This window comes from Herpailurus yagouaroundi, unplaced genomic scaffold (genome assembly GCF_014898765.1).
Source record: "Herpailurus yagouaroundi ecotype Mexico unplaced genomic scaffold, PumYag 67503, whole genome shotgun sequence".
In the NCBI taxonomy this organism is placed as follows: domain Eukaryota; kingdom Metazoa; phylum Chordata; class Mammalia; order Carnivora; family Felidae; genus Herpailurus; species Herpailurus yagouaroundi.
This window is the reverse complement of record NW_024420310.1, coordinates 724940-749779: the sequence shown is the minus strand read 5'-3', so window position 1 is coordinate 749779 and position 24840 is coordinate 724940. Positions and strand designations below refer to the sequence as shown.

The following is a 24840-nucleotide window of genomic DNA, read 5'->3' as shown; positions in this document are numbered from 1 at the left end:
TTTTATTTTTTTTTTTTTTTAATTTTTTTTTTCAACGTTTATTTATTTTTTGGGACAGAGAGAGACAGAGCATGAACGGGGGAGGGGCAGAGAGAGAGGGAGACACAAAATCGGAAACAGGCTCCAGGCTCTGAGCTGTCAGCCCAGAGCCTGACGCGGGGCTCAAACTCACGGACCGCGAGATCATGACCTGGCTGAAGTTGGATGCTTAACCGACTGCGCCACCCAGGCGCCCCTGTGTCACAGCTTCTTATGTCTCTATTCCTTTTAGCCTATGAGCAACTTAAGAGCCAGATCCATTCTCGGGCCCAAGTTTTGGTCCCTCCTAAAGCACACACACGGTCTTGCCCCCCCCCCCCCCACCCCCGCAGGAACCAGGTACCAGCTTAAGACCTTTTCCCACCAGCTCTCCAGCACCGGTAAGAAAATGGCGATCGTCAGGCAGGTGCTTCTCAACCATTCTCTTCCCTCCGTCTCCAAACCTCTCCAGGTCCTCGTCCATCTTCTCCTCTTGTCTTAGCAGATGATTCTGCTCCGCGTGGTCACTCAAGGCCCCAGAGTGATGGAGGCTTCACCTCAACGCGCACTGCCCGCATCACCATAGCAGGGGCTGGACGACATCAGAAATCATGCCCTGCTTCTCAAAGCTTCTGCCTGGAAGTGATACACACGTACACCACTTCCATTAGACCTCACTCCTTCTCGTATCTCGTTGGCCAAAATGGGTCGCACGGCCATACCTGATTTAAAAGGGAGCAAGGAAGTGTAATCCCGTTGTTTGTCTGAAAGGAGGAGAACTGGAATATTTGTGAACATCCCTAACGATTGCCAAAATAATATGGATGGAACATATTTCAGTGGCACTTTGCTTGCTTTAATTAATTAATTAATTTTAATGTGTATTTATTTTTGAGAGAGAGAGAGAGAGACAGAGACAGAGACAGAGACAGAGAAACACAAAGCGCCAGCAGGGGAGGAGCAAAGAGAGAGAGAGAGGGAGACACGGAATTCGAGGCAGCTCCAGGCTCTGAGCCATCAGCACAGAGCCCGATGCGGGGCTCGAACCGCCGAACCGTGAGATCGTGTCCTGAGTCCAAGTCGGGCGCTCGATCCACTGAGCCACCCAGGTGCCCCTGCTTGCTTTATTTTTAATCGCTTTCCCCGACTCTCTCCTGGATAAAGGGTACATCTGCCTCTCTTTTCTTTGGCTCACTGTGCGTATGCATACATTTAAAAAAGGTGGAGTTATTTATGACCCCATATAGATGCGAGAAATTTGATTATAGACTGACTCTTGCCTTGGTAGAAAGTCCAGAAAAGTTCTCCAGAGTTAAGAGACTGAGAATCACAGCAAGACAAGTTTGGGAAACTGTCAAACTCTGTTACTTTAGAGGACACTTAATTACACTTAATAATTCACAATTTACTGCCTGATGCTCCATGCAGGTAACGTCTGCTTCCTTATAAAGGATATATGGGAAACAACAGCCCCAAAGGTGCTTTTTGAAAAGAGGTTTTCAAGAGCATCCAGGTGTGCAGGTAACTAGTCCTCTTGTCGTGGCAAACGTTTGGGTTCGGTCCCTGACTCCAGCCTGACTCGTTTCCGCGTGTTTGAAAATCACTTAACGTTTCTCCACATCAACCACCCCCCGCCTTCAAAGAGGAGCTAATAGTTGTTTTGTGGCTTTGGGGGGATTTCAGAGGAAGGGGCTGGGTGGTGAACACAGCAGTGGGAAAGAGAGTCCATATGGATGGGGGGGGGTTCAGTGAAATTCAACTGATGCCATGCAAAAGCATGTATTATGTAAAAGAAAGAGCACCCCTTTGGAGTCAGATCTCGTCTCATCTCTGTCACTTCTAGCTCTGTAAACTCGGGAAAGGCGCAGTCACCTCAGAGAAATGGGATGACCCTTACCTCATGGCACCGTTGTGAAGAGTAAATGAGAGAAAATACACAAGCCGCTTAGCATAGTGCCAGCACGGAGTAAATTAGAAATAAAAGGCAACCGTTAAAATTAAAGAGCAGGCAAAAAAGATGGGCCATTTTAGCATTTTTGAGGATCCGGCACACCCCAGATATCCTTTAACCCAGTGTGCTTTTATATTAAATACGCCGGGTTAAAACATTTTACTTGTACAACTTTTTTAAAGTTTATTTATTTTGAGAGAGACAGAGAGAGTAAGGGAGGGGCACAGAGAGAAGGAGAGAGAGAATCTCAAGCAGGGATCCTGATGCGGGGCTCAAACCCATGAAGTTTTGAGATCATGACCCGAGCTGAAACCAAGAGACACTTCACGGGTGCCCCAGTTGTGTAACTTTTTTTTTTTTAACTTTTTAAAAAAAGTGATCTCCATTCTCAACATGGGGCTCGAACTCACGACCCCAAGATCAAGAGTCACACACTCTTCTAAGCCAGCCAGGTGCCCCCATATAGCTGTTACCTATAATTATAATGTACACAGATACTGAATTTCTTCCCTCTTTCTGAATTAATCATGCTTAGTTATATTGTTCTCTGCATCAATAAACCACTTGGCTTTCAAAGGGGATGTTAAGATCTTCCAGAGTTACGTACATTCTAATAGAGGGAAATTATCATGGCCTTATCTTTTAAGGATCAAAATCAGGACTCGACTATTCTCTGCTGTGATATCCATTATCAATGTGTGACAGATTTGGAATTAAAGTTATGAGTGTGTGAATTGCTGTGGTGTCACACATTATGGTTTTGCATATTGAATCCTCTCCTATATTAAAAATGAATAAAGTGTAGGTAGAAGGATACATTCGTGTGACAACTTGGGAGGAAAGCAAAGAATACTGATGAAACCACCATCATGAGGCTACAATACTTTCTCTTGAAGTGTCTTTTTTCTTAGTGTATACCATTTTATTTCCGCATATTTTTCTGCTACTTCAATAGTGATGAACAGTCTCAGATGAATATTTACATTAACTGCTTTTGCGTACGTTTCTTACTTAGTCTGTATAGGTCATCTAATGTTTGAAATGGGCTGGTTTAAAATGCACTTTCTTGATTGAGGAGAATTTAAATAGAAATACCAAGACTATGTGTTCCTGCAAGATTAGAGCTGGGAGGAGCATGTAAGATAATTCCTAAGTCAGTGCTTTCATCTGGCAAACTGTTGTTGCTTCTACCTAGAGAGATCAAATTCCATACTGCCTCCTGTGTTCTGTTTCATTTTCTTTTCTACTTTTTAAAAAATGTTTTCCTTATTTATTTTGAGACAGAGAGAGAGAGAGAGAGAGAGAGCACACACATGCACACAAGCGGGGGAGGGGCAGAGAGAGAGAGAGAGAGAGCAAGAGAGAATCCCAAGTAGGCTCAGTCCTGTCCCAGCCTGTCCCTGGCTCCAGTGCGGAGCCCGCCTCTGGGCTCGATCCCAGGAACCTGTGAGATCGTGACCTGAGCCGAGATAAAGAGACGCTTAACTGACTGAGCCACCCGGGTGCCCCTCCTGTTTCATTTTAAAAACAGGATTGCCAAGTTGGAAACTGACAACTCTATATCCCCCCAAAAGACTCTAAACCCAATGCTTTAGATTCCTCAGGACACAAAGTGTAACATAGCTATCATCTTTATTTTCTGGTTCCCTCCGAGAGGAGGACAGGATGAGCGCGCAGATGTTCCAAAGGGCACAAGTATACAGTGAGTTGACAGGCAAGATCCCCTCACCCCCAGACCCCTCACAGCAGCTGTGACCTGTTAAGTCAAAGTAGCAAACCATTGAGATAGGAAAGAGAAGGTGACCACTTTATCCCTGCCTCTCCCTCCTTTGTACTTAAGTGAAACCTACCTGATCTAGCCTTTGCGGCTCAGGCTGAGACTCGATTTACACGTACGCTGTTATTGTGGTTTTGTTTGGCTCAAACTCCTGCGATGTTGGGCGAAGACACAATGATGACGTCGTGAACTCATGCACTTTCTGTCCTCGGATACACAAAGCTCTGTGAACTGGAATTCAGGGAACATTTATGGCTGCATTTCCCGCTGTTACTCTTGCTAACAACTCATCGCCTTTTAAAATGTTTACTTTGAGAGAGAGTGTGAGCTGAGGAGGGGCAGACAGAGAGGGAGACAGAGGATCTGAAGCAGGATCTGCGCTGACAGCACAGAGTCCGACGCGGGGCTCGAACCCATGAACCGTGAGATCATGACCTGAACTGAAGTTGGGCGCTCGACCGATTGAACCACCCAGCACCCCTCCAAAAAAACTCATCACTCTTTGCCATGCCGTGAGCGATAAGTGACATGAAGAATTATGGGACTTGGAAGCAGTCATTCTCATTTATGTTATTAGCCGACGTCTTTGCCTAAACAAAGAAAAACACGACAAAAACCCAATATGGTTATCTTTTGATCACACTTAAAGATGTTTACAAGTTGAAAGATCACATCTAAAGGGAAAAAGGTAAATGTATTCACGTGATTTAACCAAGAGAACAATAGCAATGGTTATATGTACGTGGAGTGTTCTTGCGGGAAAAGCAAGGTGACTAACACAATAGAAGTCTCTCAGACATCTGTACTTCTCGACAGTAAGGACTATTTAATAGTGGCATGGCTGGACCACCTGCTGTCTGTGGGGTTTTTTTTTCCCCTCCCCTATGTGTGCAGCCAAATCTTTATTATTAGCCAATTTCCTGTATGAAAAGGACCGGTGAGGGCATCAATAATAAAGGATCTTTTATTTAGTACAAACCCAATATAAAAGATGATTAGAGCACCAGTTAGCAGGCTGTGTACGGAAATAGGATTCTCTGAGTACTGGGTGCGCAGGACCCAGGAAGCTGCAGAGGAGGGGGCCGAACACCCGCTTGTTCCAGTGGTGTTCTCAGCGCACGGGAGGCCAGGGCACAGCACGCGCGGTCCACACCTGACTTACAGAGACGGGCGGGAACAATAGGTCGCCACTTCCTCCTAATGGGTTTCACGCTCTGTGATCCCTTCATGCAGATTTCAAGCTTTGCAAATCCGCGCACAAACCTCCGTCCACGATCTTTGGACAAAGAATAAGAATTAGCATTTTGTGGGGACCTGTGTGTACGCGGTACCCTTGCAGGCCCTTTGCCTACATCCGAGCCTCACATCAACCCCGGGAGGTAGGGGTTACTGTGATCCTCGTCCTTGTGAAAACAACTGCTGGGGAGAAAGGCCTCCTAACTTTCCTGTGCTAGCCAGGAAGAGGGAGGGCTGGGATCTAAATGCCGATGTGGATTCCTCCAGAACCTGGTGTGTGTGTGTGTGTGTGTGTGTGTGTGTGTGTGTGTTTTCCTCACTGCTCTGTGCCTCCCGTGTGCCATATTATGTTTGCTTGAGAAGAAATGTTTTTAACTAAAGGCAAAAAGGTGAGAATTTAGTTGAATGAGCTTGGGTGAGTTTTAAAGAGATATTTTATATGTGTATTACAATTCCGAGCTTCCTGGCTGGCGTTCTTAATATTCGGCTCCACGGTCAGGTGCTGAGGTATGCCCACGGATTAATTATTTTTATGCAATGGTGACTGTTTTCCAAATTGAACCGTTTTGATAGCTAAATTCAGGCCTGCACGTATGCGTGTGTGTGCATTCACACAGAGAACAGATCAAGGGACCCAACGTTATTGCAGGAAGCGTCAATATTTCTGCTTGGTAAAGTGTATAAACAGAAGTTTTCAGTTAAGTAAGCAGAATGAAAATAGCAAAACAAAAATTGAATCTAAACCAGCTTGAACGTTTAACAATCAATGGAGTTAACATTATAGTTAACCGAAGGTGAGAGGTAAAATTCGTCTCTGCTTCACCCCGATGGGAAAACCCATCAATCCCCTTTGCAATTTTCTTGATTACATGATTGTGCCTGTCAGGTTCCGGTTTGTGTCTCGAAGACATACATGCTTGTGACTTGTTTAAAGCAAACTCAAGTGGACAAGCACACTTCGGTGGGGTTGGTTGGACCCTTCTCGCCACTGTTTCCACATATCTGTCTCTTACGGCCTCGAATCCTTATTTTTCATGATCGACTACCACTACCCAAAGTCCGTTTCTAGACAAAGAAGACTCCCACGTAGGAATCCAGGCCATCTGTCTACATCATGTTTTCATTACCCTTTCTCGATTGTCATTGTTTGTGGACCTTCTCATCTGGACTCTGGGTATTATCGCCTGCTTTCCACTTTGCCCTGGGGAGAAGCAATGTAATTTTGAATTCTTGTAACCTGATATCAAAATCATTTTAGAGCAAAAATTTCGGTATCGGAACCCAGCTTGATTCAAGGAAACCCTAGGCAAGAGGTACCTCCGACAGCATTTAAAGCCCTGTCGGGTTGAGCAGCCGAACTCACCCTTTGCCGAGCTCCTATGTGAGAGAGGGGGTGAACAGGATCTATTTGGACACTTGTCTCTGACCCCATCACTTGGATCGTGTACTGTATATGCTATTTTCTCCTTGATTACAGCAGTGACTTTGTGTCTTGCCTTCCGGGCACTCAGGGTAACCTTAGTTAACCAATTTTCACTGCTTACCTCTAGAAATGAAGAAGTCACAGATGAGCAATTACATCTCTATTCATCTCAACATATCCACACGAAGCCGCCTTTTTAAGGTAAATACTTGCTGTTCACTCGCTTTCTCCTGAAGACAAGAGGTGAGAAATTCTGGGGATGTAAGCGTGTGACTCAGCTGCAGTAGCATGTACATTTCTAATGGGTCCAAATGAATTACTCAGGTACTAGAATGAAGAAGAGGGAAAAGAAAATGGAATAATCCTTATAGGAAATGTGTTGTAATTGTCGTTCGCATTTTCTTTGTTTTCAGCTTTAAAAAAAATTTTTTTTTCAACATTTATTTATTTTTGGGACAGAGAGAGACAGAGCATGAACGGGGGAGGGGCAGAGAGAGAGGGAGACACAGAATCGGAAACAGGCTCCAGGCTCCGAGCCGTCAGCCCAGAGCCCGACGCGGGGCTCGAACTCACGGACCGCGAGATCGTGACCTGGCTGAAGTCGGACGCCCAACCGACTGCGCCACCCAGGCGCCCCTCTTTGTTTTCAGCTTTAAGGAAGTACCCAAAAGTTTCCAAAAGTAAGATTTTGCATCTCTTGTTTTCTTGACGTTAACCGGATCTTCAGTGTTAAGATGGAAATACATAGAAGTGAAAACTCACTAGAAGTGACATCCTTGGTTGGTTTATTATCAATCAGTAAGAGGATTAAAAAAGGCTTAGCATCATTTACCTGACTAGACAACCAAGGGAAACAAAAAATCACGTCCAAAAGCAAGGGTGATAATTGGAATGTTCAGGCTGCTGGAGACCTTGTTCACATTTCCTGCAATTATACCTTCATTATACCCCACTGAAGATATGGCTCTCTGGGGCGCCATGATTCATAGGCTAAAGCTCAATGTAGCAGCGATATTACGCAAAGGTGGAAGATGTGACAAGTGAAATTATGTCAATTAAACACATATAATTCTCGGACTCGTTAAATTTGTCCATAGCAGATTGCTTCATTGGCATAAGCCATATTTCCCTAGCTCAACTGATTGTGATGTTATCTTGTGTTTAAGATTACACGTGAACGGAAGCTAGGCCGTGGACCAAAAGGTAGCCACCTTATTATCCTAGTTATTCCTGGCATTAGTTTGAAGGGGTTGTCCATTAATAAGGCTATATGTTTTACCTTTTTCCCCTGATCCAAAAATGCATCCATTTAAGTTAATGTGGCACAGAGTGTCCTCCTCTGGCTGGACGGTCCTTCCTCAAACTCTTTGCTGGCTCACTTCTACTCACCTCTCTTTTTTTTTTTTAATGTTTATTCATTTATTTTTGAAGCAGGGGGAGAATAAGTGGGGGAGGGGCAAGACAGAGGGAGACACAGAATCTGAAGCGGGCTCCAGGCTCTGAGCTGTTCGAGCTGTGGGGCTCGAACTCACGGACCGTGAGATCATGACCTGAGCCCAAGTCGGACGCTTCACTGACTGAGCCACCCAAGGTGCCCCACTTCTACTCATCTTTTAAGGCTGATAGAAAGATTTCCTGTTCTGATCCTTCCCTGCCCCACCTCTAGGTGAGGTGGCTCCCTTAGGTACACCTTTGTCATAACCTGTAAGAGACAATTATCAGATTGCATCCGAAAGATCAGACTCACAGTTATGCCGAGATGTCATTTCAGATGACAGTGGGCTGGCTCGGAAGGCATTTACGACAACTGACAGTAACTTAGCATGTTCCTTTGGTTTCTCTCTGTCCCAGTACATGGGTCTCACTCGCCGAGACTAAAGAAACACCTACCGACTTTGAAAACTCTTTGTATAGACTCCTTTTTGGTGTCGTTTTCGGTAAGAGCAACTTTGCTGTTATGCTAATCTTTAGCTTATCGGGATTCACCTGTATATACCACACTGGCAAAACTTGTTTAAATCCTTGGGCAGCTGCCCATGTGAGTACACGGTCCAGGTTTCTCTTTCACACGAACGCCCCCACATCGTGTCCCTCACGTAGTCATGCACCAGTCTGTTTACTTGTATGCTATATACATCTGACTGTAAACTTTTTTTTTCAATTTTTTTAATGTTTGATTTTCGAGAGAGAGAGGAAGGGAGAGAGAGAGAGAGACACAGAATCCGAAGCAGGCTCCAGGCTCCGAGCTGTCAGCACAGAGCCCGACGTGGGGCTCGAACCCACAAACCGTGAGATCGTGACCTGAGCCGAAGTCGGAGGCTTAACCGTCTGAACCACCCAGGTGCTGCCCGACTGTAAACTTCTTGAGGGCAGCCAAGATGTTCTGTTCATCACTGAATCCCTAACGTGTAACGTGAGGACTGGCATACAGTAGGCAGTTAGTGCCGTGAGCTGACTGCATGCATCGTAACTGGCATTTATTGGACACTCTTTGTATGTGGCACCATTCTAGGCATTATCCCTTACAGTTAGGAGGTGGTGTCTGTGGTTATTCTTATTTCACACACACACTAGAAAACAAAATCCTAAAGTTAAACATGCCTGAGGTCACGGAGCAAGTAGGTGGTTGACTGGGGACATGACCCGGGCTGGTCTGACCTCAAAGCCCTTGCCCCTCACTATGAGGAATAATGCCTCCAGGATAGGAGTCACTCCTGCAAGGAAAGAAGGCCCCTGGGGCATTGTACAAGGTTGGCACCTGTGACCGCTGCGATCTGGGAGGGGCTGTCTCATGTCCTCAGGCTCTGGTCTATGAAATCAGGGAGGCGTTGTCTACGAGACCCTACCCTGCGGAGAAATGATGAAAGAGCTTGTGGACAGTCCCACTGGACCGTCAAACTGAAGCGGGTAGGCAGGTGGAGACTCCAAATACAACGCCGTGCCAAGAGAGCCGGCAAAGAGCAAGAAGGTTCCAAGCGGAGGGCTGAAGCCAGAGTCTCGAAGGATTACTGACTGGAAAGAATAGCCGTGGCATGGCGTGGATGTGTGCGAACGCCAGTCGGCCCGGACTGCTGAGCGAGCGGCCGTCCATTCCAACAGTCCTCAGTTATTGAGAACCTTCCCTTGGTCAGCCACTGAGCACGAGACACAGAGATAAGCCAGCCTTATCTCCCGGAGCCACAGAAAAGACGATGCTGTCCGCTTGCCCAGACTTTGGTGCGTTCGCGTTGCCCCGCCACCAGCACGGCCTGGCAATAATTTGTGCCAACAGTATTCTCACCCAGCACTCACTGTAAAAGTCAGGCGCTCTTCTCAGTGCCTTCTATGCTGTAAAACATTCTATCCTGGGGCGCCTGGGTGGCTCCATCGGTGAAGCGTCCGACTCTTGATTTCGGCTCAGGTCATGAGCTCGCGGTTTGTGAGTTCAAGCCCCGCGCTGTCCGCGCAGAGCCTGTTTGGGATTCTCTCTCTTCCTCTCTCTCTCTGCCCCTCCCCTGCTCATGGGTGCCTGCACGCACGCTCACGCTCACTCCCTCTCGCTCTCTCTCTCAAAATTAAGTAGACATTTAAAAAATCCCATCGTCACAACAAGTCTTTAAGGTAGGCATGATTGACATCATCGTATTACAGATGAAGAAACAGAGGCACAGACAGGTTAGGGGCATGCCTGAAGTCACACAGTTTGTTGAGTGTGGTAACGTCTACATGCATGAGCTCCCTAAGTGGTAGCTCCTTCTCTAGGTTCTCTTTCATTCAATAGCACTTACTCGTTCACCACATCTTTGCTGAGAACCTACTACGTGTTTGGCGTTGGGCTGCTTGCCGGAGATGTAACAGTAAAGAAGGCAGGCAAGGTTTTGATGTTGTCCCATATGGAAGGACTGTCAAGCGGCTCCTAAGGTTAGAGAAAGCAGTGACGCTCTGCCTGTCCCCGCCGGGACCCCAGCCATTGCTGGAAGCTGTACGTGCTTCCCAGTAAAGACCGATACTGAATCGAGAGATCCTGCTCACTCTCAGGACTCAGAACTGCAAGGATTTTGGGTTGAGTCCCTCCCTTGTTGGAATTGGCCAATTTATGTGTATAATGGCAAACAATTCAGCCTTTATACGAGAGGGAATTCTTGCTGGAAATATTTAGTTCTTGGAACCAAGGAATCTAATGTGACAGCAAGCATATTAATTGAGAATCTGTGGCCTGCACTCCTGACCTTAGGAAAAATGGCCTTGGGTCACCTGGGTGGCTCAGTCGGTTAAGCGTCTGACTCTTGATTTCGGCTCGGGTCATGATCTCACGGTTCGTGAATTCGAGCCCTGAGTCAGGCTCTTCACTGACAGGGCAGAGCCTGCTTGGGCTTCTCTCTCTCCCTGTCTCTGCCCCTCCCCCGCTCAGGCGCACTCTCTCTCTCTCAAAAAAATAAACTTAAAAAAAAGGGAAAAAAATGGCCTTGCTTGTGTGAACTTGACAGCATCCGTCTCCCCTGCCCCCAGCAGTGTGGACCGGGGTCAGCAGATTGGAAGGTACAGTTTTAAATGAAAAGACATTTCCAGTTTTATTTGTTGCTACAAATATTTGTTGCTATTATGGTGAATACTTAGTGTTATTGCATAAATTTGCTGGGGAAGATGAATTTTTTAACGTTTATTCATTTTTTGAGAGACAGAGTGTGAGCACGGGAGGGGCAGAGAGAGAGAGAGGGAGACACAGAATCCGAAGGAGGCTCCGGGCTCTGAGCTGTCAGCACAGAGCCCGAGGTGGGGCTTGAACTCACGAACCGCGAGATCATGACCTGAGCCGAAGTCGGACGCCTCACCGACGGAGCCACCCAGGCGCCCCTAAGTTTACTAGTGACAAAGTAGAGCTGATCATAAACATACAGAGAACAAGGTAAATGGATGTTTAAATGTTCTTGCTTTCAAGTTCAATAGTGAATAACTGAAAACTCAGTGTTTAAAGAGAGCTACAGGAGGGAAGAAAACCCTCTCTTTTGAAAAACAGATTTCCCGTGGACCATGTGGGAATCACTTGTACAGTGGAGCAGAGGCTGTTATCTGGAAAATGTATCCTAGTTATCTCAGAGTCAGGCAGACGACCCCACACCGCACCTCTACTTTGAGCCATTTGAATCCCCAGCCTGCTTTTTTTAATTCTGGCCTCGATATCAATTTTGTTTTTGCCGGCATGGGTCTTAAGAGCCGCTGACGCTCGTACTTTGGATTAGCCGAAGTGAAGCACCCCTGAATGCCAGCGTATATCGACTTTGACGGAGAGCGCAGGACCGGGGCCCCGGGAAATTGTATGCGAGCCACTCAACACGCGTGTGCTCGAGGCCGGGCCGTGTGCTATGGGCTGGGATGTGAGGCTCCGCGAGATACGTTCCCCGGGCTCGAGGAGCCTGCGGTGTAACGGGAGGGGAAGACACGGACAGACGAGTGCAAGATCAGGAGTGGGTTCCGAGAGACATCTGGATCTGGGTAATTCCAGCAGGGGGGTTCATCTGCGGCCGGGGCCCCCGGAAGAGGGCGCGGAGCCCCACCCGGGTGGGAGCCAGAGTAGGAGTTGGAGGTAAAAGCAGGGGGGCTCTGACACCAGCCGAATGTGCTAGTGGGTCAAGCTCCTGGCCCTCTCGGAGCACCCGTTTCTGAACTACCGAAGAGTCTTACAGAGAGGAAAGAGAGAGTCAGACGTCTGCTTCGGGAAGATCTCTCGAGCCTCCGTGCGGAGAGTGGGTTGGAGGAGGCAAGGCCGGAGGCAGGAACGGAGAGGAGAGAGCCGAGCCCTGTTGAGGAAATCAGCGTCTCCAAATGCAGCCTCTTTTATACGCAGTGCCCGGCATCTGGCCACGCCAGCGCCGACACCGATTCTCCGTATACAGTCCTTGCTTCAGGTCTGGCGAGTGGCCAGAGCCCAGAGAGGAGAGCTCCCCCTCCTCTCCGCTCAGCACACAGGACCCATTCACAATCATCCCCTCACACCACGGCTGGGCTTCTTGCCCTCCGATCCCCGGGCTCCACTGGCCCTGGGGAAATGACAGGCCTTGGGAATCAGAGAGACAGTGCCTGTCCTCATCACGCTCAGCTGCCCTCCCGTCCCGGAGGTCACAGATTGTCCCAGAGGCGGTGAGGCTCTTCGTGCATTTGCTGGGAGGCTCTCGTGGGCGTCAGCCCTGCCACCTCCGGCCCCCCAGCAGGACGTGGGCAGGCCGCATGTCCGCAGGACCGGAGCCAAGATGCAGACAAGCCCAGGGTCTTCATGCGTCCTGGCTGCAGAGGGCCTGCCCTGCTCTCTGGGACAGTGCTTGCCTGCGAGGGAGGTTTGAAAGCAGCTTAAGGTTTTCCCCAGGGCCCGTGTCCTGCTCTGGCCTCGGTGGTACCCTGCAAGAAGGGCAACAGCAAACATAAGGCCTGTGTCTTTTCGTCTCTTAATGGCCTTAAGAAATGCCGTTGTAAAGAAACTCACCAAGATTTCCTTAAGCCCGTTTTCGCAACGTATTGGGCATCGCACCCTTTCCCCATCCATGTGCTATGAGCTGTGTCAAAATAATTTGGGGAGGCGCCACGGTCAAGGATCTGGGCGGGGGGTAGGAGGGACGCGTGGAGGGCGGGTGGCCATTTTCGCGTTGACGTTGGACTTCGTTATCCACGTGACCAGTGGGGTTAGTCAGCCCTGGCGATCCTCTGTTTCCTCCTCTGTAAAACTGAGCTCACGCTTGACTTGGGGATCGCCATGAGGGTTACCTGAGAGCCATTGGTCGTTATTTTTTCTGCAGTGTGGGCAACCGTGAGTCTGGACTTCCAAGGACTAGTTTTCCTGATAGCATTGTATTCGCTCACTAAAGTTGTAGCTGCAAAACCTGCACACAACACACACATACGATCTCTTTGAAACAGAATAACATCAGGTGGATTTCAGGACAGAGGATAGAGGCAGCGCGTGGAAGGGCCCGGGAGTCCTTCGTGAACCCTGGGGGCTATGCGGACACTTGGGTCAGTGCCTCCTGATAATGCGCGACACACAGGCGCATCTTGTAAAAAGTGACCCCCGGTCTTCACGTTTGTGGCATTAAAAGCTAACACGTCTTGTCTGTTCGGTGTTGGTTCTGTTTACTGGGTTTTTTTTTTTTTTTGTGTGTGTGTCTTGTTTTGTTTTTTAACTAGCATAGGAAGATCGGGGACTAGACGTGTGGTGTGAGGGAAAGCAGTGTGATTTCTGGGGTTCTTTGCCGGCCTAAAACATTCCCCCGCCTGCCGGCTGTTGCTTGGAATCACTGTCACAAAGCCCTCCTTTCCACAGTTGGCTGGGATGACGCCACACGGACGGGTGGGTGGCTAGGTATGGCACAAAGTTCCGGTGCCGCTAACCTTAATAAACTGCTCTTTCGTACACGGCAGCCCTTTCCGTGTCTGAAGACATCTATTTTGCGGCCTCCCGGTTTCTTCTGCTGTTGCCCGCATGCCCGTCTCAGGATCCCCGCTCTCTGGCACCCTGCCTGGCTCACCAACTTCTGCAGGTCCCTCATCCCAAACATCTCCGCCGGAGGGAAGTCTCCATAGCCTGTAGGGCCAGGTTTCTCAGATGTGCTCCAGAGCCCCGGGCTTCTGGGCAGCCCCTGCCCCCACTGGGCCCGCCCTGATTTTGGAGTTCAGAGAGCAGAGGATAGGAAGATTCCCAGTTCTGTGAGTGGGAGAAGTGCTGTTTTGTTGGTTGCTTTCCCACAGCTGAGCTTGTCATAAAAGGAGCTCTGTTCTCCCAGGGTTTGTTAATTGCAGCATCACTGGGTTTAAAAAACAACAACAACAAAAAAAAAACCCCTTCAAGAATGTAGGGAATCTTGTCTTAATTCAGTTTGATATCTAGTCCCTCACTGCGGAGTCAGTTTCCAATCGTATGTTTGATACACCAAAAATTAACAATTCAAAGTCATACCGGCATAGTCAAGTTTCCAGTATTGAAATAACCCTCTATGCTAATTAAGTGTAAATTATATTAGATGTATCAGGTTACATTGCTGCATATCACCCAACAGTTGCATAATCTTTTGAATTCTGTCAAGACCTGCGATTTCAAATAGAATTAGCTTTTTTAGGAGGAACCTCTGGTAATATCTAGTGAATATCTAGGCCGTCCAGTGAAATTTTCTCGACAGCTAATTTTCTAGCGGGGCAACCACTGGTTATACTTGGGAGTTGGCTTTGATCCTTTGATCTGGTGACGGTGTGGGTGTGAGTGTGGAGGAGGGAGAAGGCTGAGTATAGTTCTCTTTGGCTTGCAAATCAGAGGGTCCGTTTCATGGTGTGCTTAAGAAGGACTCCCCTGAAGGAGTCGTGCTGATTCTGGAGATTAAGGAAGAACGTCCTGGTGGCAATTAATTAATTGTATGCAACACTTTAATTTAAAACGAGTCGCTCCGGCTTGGGAATAAATAAAACCCTCCAAACTGTGAAGGCAAAATGAAACTAAGTGTCGACGGCCACCTCGCCAACCTCGCGCGTGCATTTAAGCGTGTTCCTTTTGGAACCTTCGCGCCCGACGCTGCCGGGGCCACGGTCTGTAGAGCTGAGCACATCGGTCAGCTCAGGCTCAGAGACCACACCCGTCTCCTTACCCCAGGCCTCCTGCCCACCCTGCGGCTCCCGCCGGGGAATCAGGCTGGAGCTGGGGGTGGTGGCAGGTGAGTGGGGGGCGGGGCGGGCGCCGGGCAAGTCCCTTGCGGATCCCGGGGCTCGGTCCACGTGCTCCTTTTCTAGACCCGGGGACAGGGCTCCAGCCTTTGCTTCTCCACCAGGGGAATTTCCTCAGGGACCAGGGGGTTTCTGAAGGCCAGAGCATCGGCCAGGAAGAGCGCGCAGCCCGGGGAGGCCGCTGGTGCATTTTCATCCCGAGAGCCTTAACCACTCGGTATGCAAGTGCATTGGCAGCCTCTTACTATCTCTGTCAACTGGATGCTCCTAGAAAGCAAAACTGGACTATTTTCAGGCCTGCACGAGCTCTGCTTTAAGGGGGCCTTTCCATCTCCTAACTCTGAGCCCGCTGTGGCTCACAAAGCCCCGGCTGGCGGAAGACGTGCTCACCTTCCAGTGGGGGGTCAGCAGCAGACATCGTGCCCCGATCTCGGTCCATGTTTTCAGTCTCGTCGTCGGGGCTGCTGGCCCGTGTTAGACGGGGGCACTTCAGCCCTGCTCCCCCGCCGTGTGCGAGCCCTCCCACACGCCCTTGCTCGCACCCACGGGATTCCTATAAAAAGCCTCGGCAGCTGGGTCCTGGTCAACCGAGGAAAGCACTTCCAGCCTCGCCCACCCGCCTTCCTTCCCTCGGCTCCTGCCTCCCCCAGCCTTCGGTCATAGGTCGCCCTCTCTTTCTTTCCCTGTTTACACCGGATGACTCAACCCCCGCCCCCCCCCCCCTCCGCCCACGGAGACCCCGCGAGGGCCCCCGGCTGTGGTGGCCGCAGAGGGACCCGGGCCTGGGTCCGGGCCACCCCGGAGCGCCCCCTGCAGAGCCCGGGTTCACTGCGACGCTGTTTGGGGAACCAGACCGGACGCCCCGCGCGCCCCCCACCGCGACTTGGGGGCCTTCCCAAGTCGGGGAGCAGTATCAGGGAAAGAGCCATCACCGAAGATGGCTTTGTTTTCCATTAGAAAGAATTCTCTGCTTGGCATAGCAAACCTTTGCTTACGAACCCTGGCTGTCCCCGTCTGCCTGTGACCTGTCTTCGTCTCCTTTGCCGTCCCCACTCCCGCCACCTTGTCCTCAGTTCAGGACGGGATATGGAAGCTTCCACCGCCTGACTGCTTGTGGCTGGGCCTCGTCCTCTTAAGGGGCCCCTGTATGTACGTAATTGAATTTGGTTTTCCCCTGTTCCTCTGTCACATGTCAATTTGATTATTAGACCAGCCAGAAGCCCCTAGCAGCGGACAAAACTTTTCTTCCTCCCTGACAGCTTCATTCATATTTAAAAATCTCATCCCTTTGTATAGTCACCATTAACAAAAGCTATTCTGAAACTTCCAACTTCATAAAGGCATTAGATCGGGTTATTAAGCAGCGAATGGAGGTGAGGCATTCTTAGAGACCTGTCTGGATACCCCATCTTTTCTCCTTCAACCAAACCACGCTCCTGAGTTGCTGAATAACACCGGGTTTTTGTTACGACGCTCACCAATCACCGAACAAAGGCAACCGGCAGAGTTTAAGTGACACTTTGCTACGTGCCCATGATAGTAGCCGTCCGTGGGCTCAGGGCCAGACAGCTGGTTTTGCTCTGGTGCAAATTCATGACTCCATATGTGCTCGATTCTTACCTGTTCTTAGATCGATAGACGGCTTTGTTTCTGAACTGAGCTCTCCATAGTATCCTCAGAGAAAATCTTCCATGGGTCAGGTTAGACTGTGGTAACAAAACACATCCTAAATTTGAGCGGCTCGTACTCGCTAATTAGCTAATTGACTTCGTACTCACATCTCGTGCCCGCTGCTCGTGTCGCGGCAGAGAAGAAAAAGAAAGGCGGTGGTAAAGGGCACGATGGCTCTCAGAGGCTTCTGTCCTGATGGGGTATGGATCTTTCTGCTCATTTTCTGCCTCTCCTTTTCTTTATTTTATTTATTTATTTATTTATTTATTTATTTATTTTTTCTCCGTTTTTTATTTATTTTTGGGACAGAGAGAGACAGAGCATGAACGGGGGAGGGGCAGAGAGAGAGGGAGACACAGAATCGGAAACAGGCTCCAGGCTCCGAGCCATCAGCCCAGAGCCCGACACGGGGCTCGAACTCCCGGACCGCGAGATCGTGACCTGGCTGAAGTCGGACGCTTAACCGACTGCGCCACCCAGGCGCCCCCTCCTTTTCTTTATTTTAAATTTAGCTACCTAAAAGCAAATTGGTTAACATACAGTGTAGCCTTGGTTTCAGGAGGAGAACCCAGTGACTCATCGCTTACATAGGACACCCAGGGCTCATCCCCACAAGCGCCCTCCTTAATGCCCATCGCCCATTTAGCTCATCAACACCCCCCCCCCCCCCCCCCCGTATCCCTCGCAGCAACCCCGGTCTGTTCTCTGCTCGCTTTCTGTTGGCCAAACTAAGTTGCCTGGCTGAGGCCGACGGGGCAGGAATGTACAACCTTCCCTGTGGGATGACCAGGGACTATTTGAACAATAACACAGTCTTCCACAGGCCTCCTCCCCCAGGCTCCCTCTTACTACATTTCTCCCGAAAGAGCCAAGTTGGTTTTGCATTTGAATCACGGTTTTTTAATTGTAAGACATTTTCTGTGGTACCCACAGCCTAGTTTTAGGACCAGCCCCCTGGCCCTCTCGTGTCAAAGAGATTTCCTGACCTGTATCAAAAGTGCCCTGGAGATCCATGGTATCCATGAAACAGAAGCTGTTCAGAAGCCACCTTCTCTCCATAATAAAGCCCTTCTTTGCCTGTAGCAGAGCAAGCCAGAACAGAGCTGTTGCCTTCCAGAAGTTTCTTATATTCGTATCGTAAGCCTGGGCATCAGCAAACCTGACATATATTTGAAACCATAGGCATTAGCATTTCGCCTCCTCCGTCTCCTCCCCCTCCTCCTCCTTCTTTAGATTTATACACTTGCCGCTGCACTCGTCACCTGATGTTATCCTGTTTGGTTGCCCTGTTTGATGTTCACATAACGCTCTACATTCCCCAGCTCAACCATAATCCGCCTTATAATTACTTTTTAAGATATCTGTCTCCCTTGACTTATTCATGTGCTCTCGCCTCTAGGCTAGTCCCTTCTATACCTAGCTGTGATTGTCCTACTGTTTTGTATCAGCCTAGGTCTTGAGATATCCTTGGCCATTTCTCTCGGAGCCGGAATGTTGACTTCCTGCTTTAGGAAACATCTCTGGGGTCCATTCTATTACACATTCTGCATCCCAACTTCCTAGGATCCCCCTTTCATTCCTTTTATCCTCTTATTCCTGCGGACTTCTAAATCTCCCTCTTTGTGGAAGCTTGGCACACAACCTTCGGTCTCATGAAACACGGAGCCAAAGCTCAAGTGGGGGTGATGTTGGGGAGAACCTAGAACCTTCTTCTGGACGTGACAGGCCTGGTATCCCTAGAGAGTAAGAGACCGCTCGACATTCCCAGTCCCAGGGAGAAGCTTTGTCTTGTGTGCAAGAAAAGAGCACCCACTGGCCTTTGACCAGCGCCATACTGGTGATACCACTCATTGCCACCCCGTGATGGGTTTGCCCTTTGGGGAAAGAGTACTGACCGCAACCAGACAGGCACTTTGCTGGCATGCTAATATTAAAGTCAAACGGGGGAAAAAATGCAATGATGTTTTATGGAAGATAATGGTTATCTTACAGCACAGTGGGTGTAATGTACTCAGTGATCTGTTTTTCTTACCTACCTGTCAAAACTCCAGTGTGAAGATTCATATCAAACTTATTTTAATTCACAAAGAAAGGCTGTTGCCATGGGGGTTGGGGAGGAAAGCATCACTGGTTGCTGAAGACAATCCTTCCATACAGAAGCCAATATTCACAAAATAGAGGAGGGCCCAATAAGGACTCTTCATAGAACGATTAATAGGTTTCTAGCCCGCATGTGAGCATGTGCGTGCACGCGTGCGCACACACAGATGATTGCTGGTTGGAAGGCAGCTTGTGTGCTATGGAATTTCTAGGGATGCAGATGGCAGGAGAGAGACCAAACAGCACCTTCCCTTCAGACAAGACTGCAGTTTTCTCGTGTGTAGCCTAAGGATAATCATAGCACCTATTTCATAGGGTTACCTTCGAGGAAGCAACGTGAGAATACACGTACGGCGCTTCACACAGGGCAGGGCACGTGGGAAGTAGTCAAAAATGTGAATTCGCATTGTTATTGTGAAGTGGAGTCAAGGCTGTGCTTCGTACGCCAAGGTGATGGTCTGGAGGGTCCGTGGTAAAGGGTGCAATTAGCATTGCTTCTCCAGAACCGGGAGTGTGATCCCTCACCCCAGTTCCAGATGCCTTCGTCAGGTCACTGCACACACTAGTCACTGAGCTGGCTGTCCAAGGCCACCACTCCTGGCTGGGGTCAGGAAATAGAGTAAAGTTAAACTCTCAGATGGCCCAAATTATAATTCTATAATTCTGGAACACCTCCTATTTGTTGAGTGCACTTCTGTGCACCGAGCATCATTCCTGATTCCTAACGTACAACTAGAACGACTCTAAAGGCAGGCGCTGTCATTGGCACCGTTGTACGGAGTAGGAAAACGAAGCACGAGAGAGTAAGCACCCGCCCAGTTCTGCCGAGTAAGTGGCAGGGCTGGGAATCGAACTGAAGTCTGGCTGGGCTCAAAGCACCAGCTCTAACATACCAGATCTGAGACTATTGTGATATTAGCAATAACTGTAAAAAATACCCTTCAGTTCCTTAGTTTTATGTTTCCCTAGGGGTCTTATGTCTATTATGACTTCAAAGAAAAGACTATGAAAATCTCCTTTAAAGCAAAATGATCATAAGTAACTTGTCCTTATATACTTAAAGATTTATTAAGGCACTATTACTAAAATTTCTTGTCCAGGATTAAACTGTTCAATTTATAGTACTTGATAAATTACTTTGATACACTTAGCTACCTCTTCTTCGGCATCTCTTTAAATTAAATTTTTAGTTTAAGAGCAGAGAACACTGACGAAATGAGATTTCAAAATAAAATGACTGCATCCAGAAATCTGTATATAGCTCTAAGATTTCTGAACGTCTCAACATTTTAATTCCTATCACATGGATATAAGCTTGGACTTAAAATATCTGTAATTTCACTTTGAATCGTACATTTAATGATTATTTTTTATGCCTTGCTCAATTTGTTTCTACTTCCTCTCTTCATCAAAGCCCTGGTTTCGCCGATGCTGAAGTGACACTAATCTCAAGACCAGGTTTGAATTCATTTTAGTAATTTGTAAGTACATGTGAATATTAAGGAAGTATTAGCAATATACCCACGTACGAGATTTAGCAGTTTGGGAAGCAAGACTGGAAGACACGGGATTTTAGGTTAGATAGCGCTCCATGTGATTACTGACCCTGCCACATACTGCCTGTGTCATTCTGAATGTATCATTTGAGCTTAGTGATCCTTCATTTCCCCGTCTGTGAAGTGGGGCTCATGATACCGTCTTCCCAGGAGGGATGGTGTGATGCACATCAAGGGCATAGACTAATGCGTGCCACAAAATAGGCTCCCGCTTTGGTTGAAAAAAGGAAAAAAATGTTGATTCCGTTCCATCCTTTATATCAATAGAAGTGAGAAAAAGTGGATCATTTCTAATGCATAATGTAGAAAAACCCTTACAGCCATTTATAAATGTGTGTGTGTATTCTCTATATGATATATGTATGAACTCTGTATACATATATATATATATATACACATATACTCTCTCTATATATTATACTCTATATGTACCTATAGAGAGAAACTGTATATATAGTCTATGTATATTCTGCATATACACACACTATATATATATGCACACACAATGTACTCTGTATATATACACACTTACAGAGTATACACACAGTATACTCTGTATATATGTAAATTTATAATGTCTCTCTCTTTTTCTCTCTCCCTCCCTCCATCTCCAGACACACACACACTTGCACACTGGGTTACTTAATTATTAGCTGGTGCATATGGAGGGAGAGTAAAATAGGGCTGCCGTGATGGCCTAAATGAGATTCCCACCTAGAACAAACAATGGTTCTCCATTATTATTTTTTTTTAATTTTGAGAGGGAGAGAGAGAGAGACTGTGAGTGGGGGAGAGGGGCAGAAGGAGAGAGGGAATCTTAAGCAGGCCCCATGCTCAGCGTGGGACTTGATTCCATGACGCTGGAATCATGACCTAGACTGAGCCACCCAGGTGCCCCCACTCTTTACAATCAAGTTAGAAGTCCTGTTTTCTTCAGAGTCGTTTGCATGTTACAATTTTTATGTGAGTGTCCTCTCATTGTTTTGTAAGTCATAACTACATAAGGCACCGAGCTTGGCACTTTCACAAATACGGTCTTATTTAAGCCTCATGACACCCCGGGGAAGTAGGTAGTATTATCCCCAGTTTTTCAAAGTGTCTTTGTTGAAGCACAATAGACATATAATAGACTGGAAATTTGAAGGTGTGCAGTTTGATATGTCTTAACCTACGTATACCCCTGGGAAACCATGTACAATCAAGATAGCGGACATTTCCATCACCCAGAGAAGTTTCCTCACGTTCCCTTATAATCCCTCCCTCTGTCTCTCCTTGCCCTTGCTCTAACCCAAGCGACCATCACCTGCCTTCTGTCACTATCGATTAGTTTACATTTTCTAGAGTTTTCTATCAACGGAATCGTATAATAGGTGGTCTTTTGTGTCTGGCTTATTTCAATTAGCATCACGTTTTCAAAGTTCCTTCATGTTGTAGCACACGTCAGTATTTCATCCTGTCTTACTGCAGAATAAGATTCCGTTGTATGGATGTCGATGAGCATTTGGGCTGTTTCCGCTTCTTAGCGATCATAAATAAACTAATGTCGCCGTCAACTCTAACGTCCATGTTTTTGTGTGGACATACGTTTTCATTTCTGTTGCGCACGTATTCGGGAGTGGGATTTCTGGCTTATTCGGTCACTTTGGGGGAACTGCCGGATTGTTTGCTAATGTGGCCGCCAAATGCTTCATTCCCCGCAGAGCGTTTAAATATATGAATAAACGGATTTAGAGAATGTCAAGGACTTGCTTAAGGCCACACCACTTGGCGTCTGTCGTTTCAAAACTCCAGGCAAGGCGACGCTAAGCTCTTTCAGGATGATGTTTCTCAGACTTACTTTCTCCCATGGACGGGCTCTGAACCAGACTGCTTAGATCAAAACCACTTGCTGGTTCGTAGCACGAAGAAAGATTCTGAATCTCTGCCCTTCAACTTCTCACGTGTAAAAACGGAGCTGATGATAACGGAAGCTACCTCATAGGATTGTTTGGTGGTGCAGTAAATTAATGGCTATAAATTACTTGGCTCAATCCTGGAACGCACAGGGTTCCGGAAAGACTGGTTGTTATTATTAGCACCGTTTATTATTATTACTGCTGCCGCTACAATTTGCACCCAGGACAGCTCATAATAGAGGCAAAAATCAACCCTCCCAGGTAATCGCACCAACGGGCTGCTCTACAATATATGAATTGACGTCTGGCTTCGGGAGGAATACTCGATTCACGTCTCAAAATAATGTGGCGCCGTGTGTACAGAAATGACTAAAGGGCTTTCCTACTTTGGGGACTCGGTCTAACGTGCTGGGTCTTACCCTTTTGGAGTTCGGAGCGTTGGCCGACGGTGACCGACCCTTGCGTGCACAAGGCCCTTTGCGACATTCCAGTCACGGCGGGTCCTTTTGAGGCGGGCCTCGGCAGTCACGGTTAGCGCCCACCTCATCTACGACAGGCCTTCTGCCAGGCACCGTACATCCAGGGGCTCGTTCAATCCTGATAATCACCCGAACGCGGAGAAAACCGAAGTTCACAGAACGAAGTGTCTTTCTCAAGGTCACTTAGTACGCATGATACTTGCACTGTTTCCAGGGCCATTTCTCCTGTGCCTCCTTTGCCAGTGCCTGTTAACTATCAATTTAAGCACCCTTAAAGGTGAAATTGCTTCAAAACCCCTTCCACGGTTTGACAGCCTACATTCAAGCCTTTTAGCATAATTGGGGAAGTCAGTGGGCGGGTGATTCTAGCTTGCTGTAGTAGAAGCCAGTAAGCCACCTACTTATCATTCTGTTGGCGAAGTTTCTCTGCTTTCTTTCCTCTCGATAACACAGCAGGATGTCATTTGCAAGGATGCCAATCCCAACACGGTTCCTGCACCTAACTTGCGACATCAGTTACTGACTGGTTGTGAGAAACGCCCCCGTTGTATAAATGAGCCCCTCCCCTTTGACACCTAAATTGTCTTCGTGCCTGTTCCACACGTCGGAGGGCGAAGAGAGGGCTTTCCAATTTCACACCCCTAATCCAGTTTACCAGACGCGGCGGTTCCTAAGTTTGAAAGCGGAAGAGGAAGGACTCCACCGCTCTCCAGAGTGGACCTGCAATCCTGTCGGTGAGTACAGCTCCTGGTGCAGATTCCCTACAGGGAGATGCCTGTGGCACCGAAGGGACTCCAGAAAGCAAAGGGGAGCCCCCCCAGTGCTTGTTGCGCTGGGAAGGGGCGAAGTCCCACCCCGCCTCCTGGACTCAGACGGGGCTCCCCCTTGGCTCGCGGAGGTCAAATCGCTTCCTTCTGCCGCCTCTAAGGTGTGTGCAGGTTGGGGGTGGGGGGAGATACGGGAGACAGCGTAGGCTTTTATTCGCGAATTATATGAAGTCCAAGAGAAAACGCTTTCTGCGTTCCATCTCACTGTGTTTTTCATTCTCCTTCCCAGTGTGCCACAGAGATCCCATTTTCAGGACCAGCCATCCAATTAACCTGACCACTTTTTGCAATCAAAGCCAGGCGGAGAAGAGGAATTAAAGCGATCAAACACCGTTTTACGGGCCGTGGGTAAGTAAGGGACAAGGCAGGGCACTTTCTCTGAAGGACGGGCTCTGAAACGACATGGGCTTGCACTCAGGGATTTTTCTACCACCATTACCGAAAAGAAAAATGACATTTTGGCAGCTTGTAATTCTGACATCACTGTGCCTTTCTTTCATAACACAGCACATGGCCACAATTACCCACGCTCGTTTAAGCTGTCTGTGGAAGCACTCTGTGAGCGGGACTGTTTAACTGCTTTCTCGGGCAGGCAAGCCTGGCTTTGAACCCCCGTTCTAAAACTAACGCGCACTCCAGTACCGGACAGGCAAGGAAACGCTGCGGAACCTCACCATCCCGAGCTACGAGGTGGGCACTGGCCCCACATTCTAGACGATGGAAGTGACTCTTCAGTGAACTGAAGTTACCTTCCCGCGTTCACGTTTGAGCTTGGTAATCAGAGGTCATTTCTTTCTTTCTTTTTGTGAGTTCGTAATATCTGTATTTGTATAATGCTTTGTAGTTGATAAATAGTTTCTGGAAATGCTGTTCAGTACTCGCAAAAATGTTCCATAACAAAGGTGCCACCTATGAGGAGACAGGGGCTCCGACACGTCAAAGCGATTTGCCGGAGTTCACGCACCGGTAACAAATCTAGGATTCAAAGCTGGGATTTCAAACCCTCTCTATGACTCCGGGTCCAGTATTTTCCCTTTATTGTAGCCGAGCTTGTCTGATGGTGGGTTTTTTTTAGTTTTTTATTTAAATTCAAGTTAGTTAACATATAGAGTAGTAATGGTTTCAGGAGTAGAATTTGGTGATGCATCGCTCACGTGTGACACCCAGTGCTCATCCCCACAAGCGCCCTCCTTAATGCCCATCGCCCATTTAGCCCATCCCCCCTCCC

General features: G+C 48.0%; 1 pseudogene; it reads right to left on the bottom strand.

Annotated features, from left to right (window-relative positions):
- The window catches only part of LOC121025120 (histone H3.3-like), a 39455-nt pseudogene extending 23953 nt beyond the window's left edge, over positions 1-15502 (bottom strand).
- Positions 15503-24840: the final 9338 nt, after the last annotated feature.